This window comes from Elaeis guineensis, chromosome 7 (genome assembly GCF_000442705.2).
Source record: "Elaeis guineensis isolate ETL-2024a chromosome 7, EG11, whole genome shotgun sequence".
NCBI classification, from domain to species: Eukaryota; Viridiplantae; Streptophyta; class Magnoliopsida; order Arecales; family Arecaceae; genus Elaeis; species Elaeis guineensis.
Genome location: NC_025999.2, coordinates 11,808,862 through 11,816,624, shown reverse-complemented (window position 1 = coordinate 11,816,624; position 7,763 = coordinate 11,808,862).

Genomic DNA, 7,763 nt, shown 5'->3' with positions numbered 1-7,763 from the left:
TATTTTAATGAAGTGATCAAATCGTTTGATTTCATCAAAAATGAAGAAAAATCTTGTGTATACAAGAAGATCAATGGGAGTACAATAACATTCTTTATATTGTACATGGATGTTATTCTCCTCATTGAAAATGATATTTTCATACTGATCTCAGTCAAAAAATGGTTGTCTCAAAAATTTTTCATGAAAGATTTAGGACAAGCATCCTATATTCTTGGAATAAAGGTCTATAGGGATAGATCTAAAAGGATACTAGACCTATCACAAAAGTTATACATAGAGAAAGTACTGAAGAGGTTCAGCATAAAAAACTCTAAAAGATGACTCTTACCTCTTAGGCATGGTATTAATCTTTTCAAGATGATGTGTCTGACCACATCTGAGGAAGTTCAGTGCATGAGTAATATTCCTTATGTCTTAATCATAAGAAGTCTCATGTATGTCATACTGTATACTCGACCTAATATTGTCCTTACTGTGAGTGTCACAAGTAGATATCAGTCGAATCTAGATGAGAAGCACTAGATAGCTATGAAGAACACCCTTAAGCACTTGAGAAGAACTGAGGATTTATTCTTGATCTATGAAGGAGGTTCTGAGTTGTGAGTCGAGGGATATATTGATTCAAACTTCATATCTGATCCTGATGATAGAAAGTCTATATCAAAATATGTGTTCACATGCAATGCTGGTGCAGTCAGCTAGAAGAGTTCCAAGCAACCCATCATAGCGGATTTGATCGCAAAAGCTGAATATGTCGTTGCTTCGGATGTTGCAAAAAAAGACTTTTGGTTCAAAAAGTTAATCTCGAAACTTGAAGTTATGACATCGGATGTCATACCACTTTATTGCGACAACAATAGAGCCATAGCACTTACTAAGGAGCTGAGATTTCATCAAAAAATCAAAATACATCAAGTGGTGGTTCCATATCATATGCGACTATCTCAAAAAAAATATATCGAGGTACGAAGAGTAGACTCTGCGGATAATGTAGCAAACCTTCTGACAAAGCAATTAAGCTAGCCAAATATGAAAGTCCACTTTGAGAAGATGGGACTTAGATTAATGGCCAATTGACTTTAGTTCAAGTGAGAGATTGTTAGATATATGTCTTAGAAATCAATCTGACTGATATATTGTAATACATCTCGGGTATTTTTTTATACTTAATATATTGATTTGATCAATAAATAGGCAAGTTTAATTTTTATTCAAAAGTGAAGTGTCCTTGAATCATATATAAAATTAATACTTCGATATATATTCTCAAGGTGTTGAGAATTGGAGGCATGTATAATTAATTTCTAAATGCTTTCGATCATAATATCATCTTAAGGACGGTGATCGATCTGAATAGATCGATGCATAGATCACTTCTTTCGAGGTAGATGAGTCTCTAGTCTATAGTATAGAGATACTGAGCGACAAGTATGGATAATTGTTAGAGAACCACTAGTACTGAGCGTGACTATATGAGAGAAAACTTAGATTTCTAATCAATCGTCAGCGATTGTCTCGATGCTATAGTTGTGTAAGTGATCCTTTGATCTATGATAGTATGATTACTTACAGTGAAGCGATTGGAGTTTGACTGATATATAAATATGATCTCATTAAAATCTTATAGTGGATGTTGGTGACAGTTGATCTACTATAGGAGTAGAGTACGCATCTAGATGGAATCTATCGATCTTAATAGAGAGTAGTCCTATGAGATTTGAAAGACTAAATCCAAGAGTTTATGATCATAGTAGTGTGACTGATGGAAAAGTATTTCTATGAGGATCACAACTGCGTTTGAGCTGATCGAAGCTATCATATAACTGATGATAAGATTTGACGATTTATCCATGACCTATCATCTAGTCGAAACTCATGATAGAAGAACTGAATCATATGTTAACTATACTTTGAGATTTTTTTTTAGTTCTACTGAATTGCCACTACATACTGTTAGGTGTCACTGGTGAACTGTGAGAGCTTACTGAGGTTGCTCAGGATCGACAATTCTTGATGAGTTAGAGTGAAATTGTTCTGATCAATTAAAAAGAGTTTTAATGATACTACAATAGAGATCATTGTATATCTCATTACCAAATAAAATTAAACCTATGGAGTTACACAACAAAGAGATTAGATCTGAAATAAGCAATTGAATTTATGAAGTCTCAATTGGATTTAGAGAAATCCTATTGGATTCAGGATAACCTTGCTAGAACATGGTTGGATCTAATTTTTTCTTTACACTTGAATTACTTATTTGATAAGATTAATTCAAATTAATTACCTACAAATAATCTTAATAAATTAGATTTATTGGGCTTCAATTATTGGGTACCTAGGGTTTTGGATCATATGGATTAAGGGACCAAATCCTTAATCAATTTTCTTAATTATTTGCATGGGGCGCCACTTGATTTGATCAAGTTGGGCATGCCCACCTATAAGAGGATGTGTGGGACCAGCATGGGGTGTCCCTTAAGCCTCATGTGGCGTGTGAAAAAGTGGGTGCAAAGGCTTCAATAGTTGGCATCTAATGGATCTCCTAAAGAGGGTCAAATAACTAAAGGAATAAGAATTTCTAATACAAGTAGGATTTGTATTGAAAGGCTATTTGATTTTGAATAAGATTCAAATCTTTTGCCTATTTAAAGAGGCCTTCTCTAAGGCTCTTTACCTCTAATTTTCAACAGCCCACACCTCTCATAAATTCTTCCCACACCCCCTTTCTCTTCTCCCTCTCTTCTCTCTTCTATCTCCAACACCCAAGGAGCTTGGGCATCCTCCATCTTCCACGCCCAAAAAGAGTTTGGGCATCCCCTTGCTTACTAATTTTTAGATCTTGATTACTTTATAATTAAGAAAAAAAGAGTAAGAGAAGAAGAAAAAAAAAGATCAAGAAAATGATCAAAGAGTTGATTGTGATCCAGACTTCGTTTAGATTCACAGGATGATCATTCTTAGAAAAGAAATATCAACATCAAAAAAAATTATTCCAGACTGATCCTGAGTGGATACCCATAGAGGTTGAGCACTTACGTGGCTAAGGGAGAACCTACTCTCTTTCAGATCTAGATTTGAAAAAAAAAATTATAAAACAGGTATGTGATTCGATCATATATTTAATTTTAGCATAAAATTCAGCATGTATTTAATTTCAGCATATGAAATAGATCTATATGGTCTATGTTTTATGCATGCTTGATTCAGATTAAAAGATATTTTAATCTTCTATTCTATTGTATTATTTAAAAAAAAAATTAAAACATACATGCATGTCCTGACATGAAATTCCAACAATAAGATGATCATATGGACGGTGATTGATCTAGACAGATCGGTGCATGGATTGCTTCCTTCATACAGATAAATCTCGAGTTTGTTGTATAATACTGGAGTGAGAGTACAGATGGTTATTAGAGAACAACTAGTACTGAGTATGACCAACATAAAAAGTCACATAGATGTATGCTCACTCATTAGTGACTTTCTCGATGCTGCAGTAGTGTGACTGATCTTTTGATCTATAGTGCCACGACTGCTCATAGTAAGGTTGCTGAAGTTTGACTACACAGAAACATATCCTCAATGAGTTTTTATAGTGGATGCTAGTGATAGTTGATCCACTATAGGAGCAAGATGTGCATCTAGATGAGATCTATCGACCTTAGCAAAAGGGAGTAGTCCTATAAAATTTAAGAAGTTGAGTCCTTAAGTCTATGGCCATAGCAATGTGATTGATGAAAAAAAAATTTCATAAAAATCATAATTAGACTCGAGCTAATTGAATCTATTATATGACTAATACTGAGATTTAATGATTCATTCATGACCTGCTATCTGGTCTAAACTCATGATAGAGGGACTGAATCACACAGTAACTGCACCTAAAGGTTGAAGGAAAGCATGACGGTTTTATACATGCATTTTTAAAATTTTATAATGAAATATATATAGATTAAATGATTTAATCTACAATACATGCATAGATCAAATCTAAAATTTTTATGCAGGATTTATGATATGAACTAATATGCATATATGTAAATCTGAAATCTAAAATTCAGCAAACATAGATCACATCTATATTATATTTAGATCATATATAAAATATAAATTGAGTTCAAAACTCCATATCTAAGCATGGATAGTAAATCACCATATCCAAAATCCATGGTAGTTAGTTTTTTATGATGCTCAGCAGCCGCATACGCATCCAACCTCTATGGATATCCACACGAAGTCTTTGTACTAATCGATCTCTTCGAAAGTGCTAGCTCGCGAAGATACCATGTTGTCGGTTGATCTAAGAGGAATATGAAGAAGATGAAGAACAAAGAGACCCTTTCTTTTTCTTTCTGGATCCACGTATTAGGTCTCTACGATAGAGATCAAAAGAAGAACCCTTTCTTCTCAATTTTTTCATGTACAAGAGAGAACCTTTCTCTATTCCTTTCACATCTTTAAGAAGAACTTTTCTTCTTTGATTTTTCATGATAAAAATTAAATCTAATCTAATTTTTTATGTAGAAAATAACATAAAATTTTAAACCCTAGAAGAGCCCAATAGAGAGATCCAAGAGAAGAATCGTTCTTCTCTTTTCTTCTCCTTTTTTCTCTTTGATTTAGAGCCCTAGAAAGCTCCAAACATCCAACCAGATTTTTTTAGTATTTTTTTTTAAATTTTTATGTTAAAAATTAGATTCAATCTAATTTTTATACTAAAAAAGTTTTAAAAAAAATCTAAGAGGAGAACTTCTTTTTCTCCAAGACTGTGCACAAGAAAGAAGACCTTTCTTCTTTCTTCTCTTTCTTTCGTTGGGAAGAACCTTTCTTCTCTAATTTTATACTGTAAAACCAATAGAGAAGTCTCTTTTTGATGCCTAAGAATCAATAGCAAAAGCCTCAAAAAATTCTTTCAAAAGAGGTTTGGAATAGGGGCTTCAACATGTGGGATTTGGGGCATCCAACTCTTGGATGCCCCCTCCTTTTTCGGCAACAACAAGAGGAGAGGGATGTCTTCTTTTCATGGAAGAGAGGCAAGAGGCATGACATATTATGGGGCATGAGTTATTCCATGGTAAAGAGAGATGTGGCATGGAGAATATATAAGAAGATGGGTGGTGTTGAGTTGGTTAAGTCCTCTTCCAAATAGAACTCATGATTCTTGATCCAACTCTAACTAATTCTTAGATCCAATCCTAACCAATTTAGGAATTAGTTATAACAAACTAACTAATTAGATCCTAATCCAATTATAAAATCAATTAAATTCTAATTCAATTAAAAAATAAGTTAGATTAAGACCTCATCAATCCAGGGATTTATTCTTCTCATCTTATTGGATATCAGGAAAGCTTTTGATCAATAGGGCTTGATCCAATCAAGCCTGTTATCCAATAGAGTTTGATCTAACTAAATCTAAATCAAATTAAATTAAATTTTATTTAATTCAAAATTTAATTGGCATCCCTAAGATCAATTGGAACGAGTCCTATTATCTATTAGGGCTGCATCCAATCAATCCAAAACAAACCTAATTGAATCCAATTCAATTAGATCTAATCCAATCCCCATTACTCAATCAAATTGAGCTAATAACAATCAAATTATTAATTAATTATTCTTCTAATATATCAATCATTAGTAAATAATTTATTATAATCTTTGCATAGGATTAATTATTAATCACATTGATAATTAAACCCTTCAATAATTCATAATCATCGATTAGCCATTTGATCAGACAGGTACTTTTATGTATGTAACCCCATAAGTTCGAACCTAAGTCGGTAGCACAAGAATAATTTCTATACCAATCGATGTAATCATCTAGCAATTGGATCCAACATTCGGATAGACCGAATGTATGCTCAGCAACACTCTAGAACCTATATGGATATAGTTATCGTATAATTTATTTCTTTGACTTTCGATGTTCAAGGATGATTTAGGGTTAAACTATCCATCCAAGATGACTGGTCCACATTGTATCTCAATTTCAAAAATTCTGACTCCTCACTTGGACTACTTTGATCAAAATTTTATTGAATTGAAATACAGTAATGCATTATCTCTAATTTTACTTGGAGTGATCAATCCCATCTTGACTCGTACTTAGATTTCATAAGTACTTGACTGTATCCAGAAATCTTCCATTATTGAATTAGAAATTCAGGTAGTCTGACACTAAAGTTCAGTGAGTTGCTTGTAAATTATCAAGACGGCCACAAGTCAGAAGGATACTTATACCCATATCCCATCAGAGCAATCCTTGACAGCAGAGTATTTCAGAATTAGTCATCCTCTACGAAACATACTCCTACATTTCATTCGTTTGTTATATCCATGTCACCACATGCTTTGATTGAGAGGATAACCAACTAATATGGCACACATCGACCTACACTCGATGCAATTATCGTCTTTGTAACAATTATATCATTTAGTCGCGAGCAGGATTTAAGAACCACACGATAAATCCTTCTTTATTATTTTGGAAGTAGATCTAAGGACTTCATCATAATATATAAATTCTATTTAGAAAGATGTATTTCTTATGATTAATCTGCTAGATAATATTTATCATTTTATAATTCATATACATATATGGAGCACAATCATCTACAACTTAGATAATTGACTTTAGGACATATTTTTCAGCAACTCTCACTTGAACTAAAGCTAATCAGATCAGTATCAAATAACCATCTTTTATTTGAGATCATTAAACTCATTAGATCCAATTGCTCTAGTCAATGGGTTGGCTAAGTTCTCCTTTCGGTCAATTTTCCTAAGGTCAACTTTATCTCGACCTTATCGAATAAGATGATAGTGATGCAGAAAGTATTTGGTCCTTATATGGAACATCAGTTCTTCAGCTTGAGCTATGGCTTCCGTACTGCTGTCAATACAGAAAGACTGGATCATCAATGAAAGGGCCACTCCAAGCTCGCTGATAAATTTTCATAACCAAATAACTTCTTTACCAGCATAAAATACTGTAAAAAGAACTCTGTATTGTAAATAAAACTAGCTACTGAATATTGCATGGAACATTTCCAGCATGTCGCTCCTCTTTTTAAGATAAAATCATAACCTGACAAAACTTTGTTACTACAATCCGACTAGAAATTAAAATCAATATTCTATAAGTTTTAAGTCATATTCTCCATAAACAAGCCATTAGTTCTTAGCATTTCATAAATACTTAAGGATGGTTCTCATAACCTTCCAAACTTTTATGAAGAATAGAGATGACAACCAAGCTTTTATTTTTTGTAATGTAGGGATATCATTTTTTATCAAGAGAATTTCATCCAAACGATACAAAGAATACTATTACAAAACTATCAGTCCATTTGTACATATAAAATTCTTCTTCATTCTCAATAAAGTTATACATTCAAAACGTATATTCCAACTCTGAGAAGCTTGATTCAATCTGAATGGACTTGAAGATTATCAAAAGAAAAAATATCTCATCATAATCAACACTATAACTTTGATGAAATCTCTTGACAATCGAACAGAATTAATAAATCTCCACCTTTCCATCTGCACCTCTTATCCATCTAAAATTTACTTACACCCTATGGGTCTTATCCCTTCAAGTGAATCAAGAATGCCCATACATCATCTATCTTCATGGACTTTATTTCATATTTAATGTCTCCAAGCTACTTCTCAAAGTTAGATCCCTATATAGCATCCATATGGGAGATCAAATTTCTATCTCAAATCTAAAAATCAAAGTATCT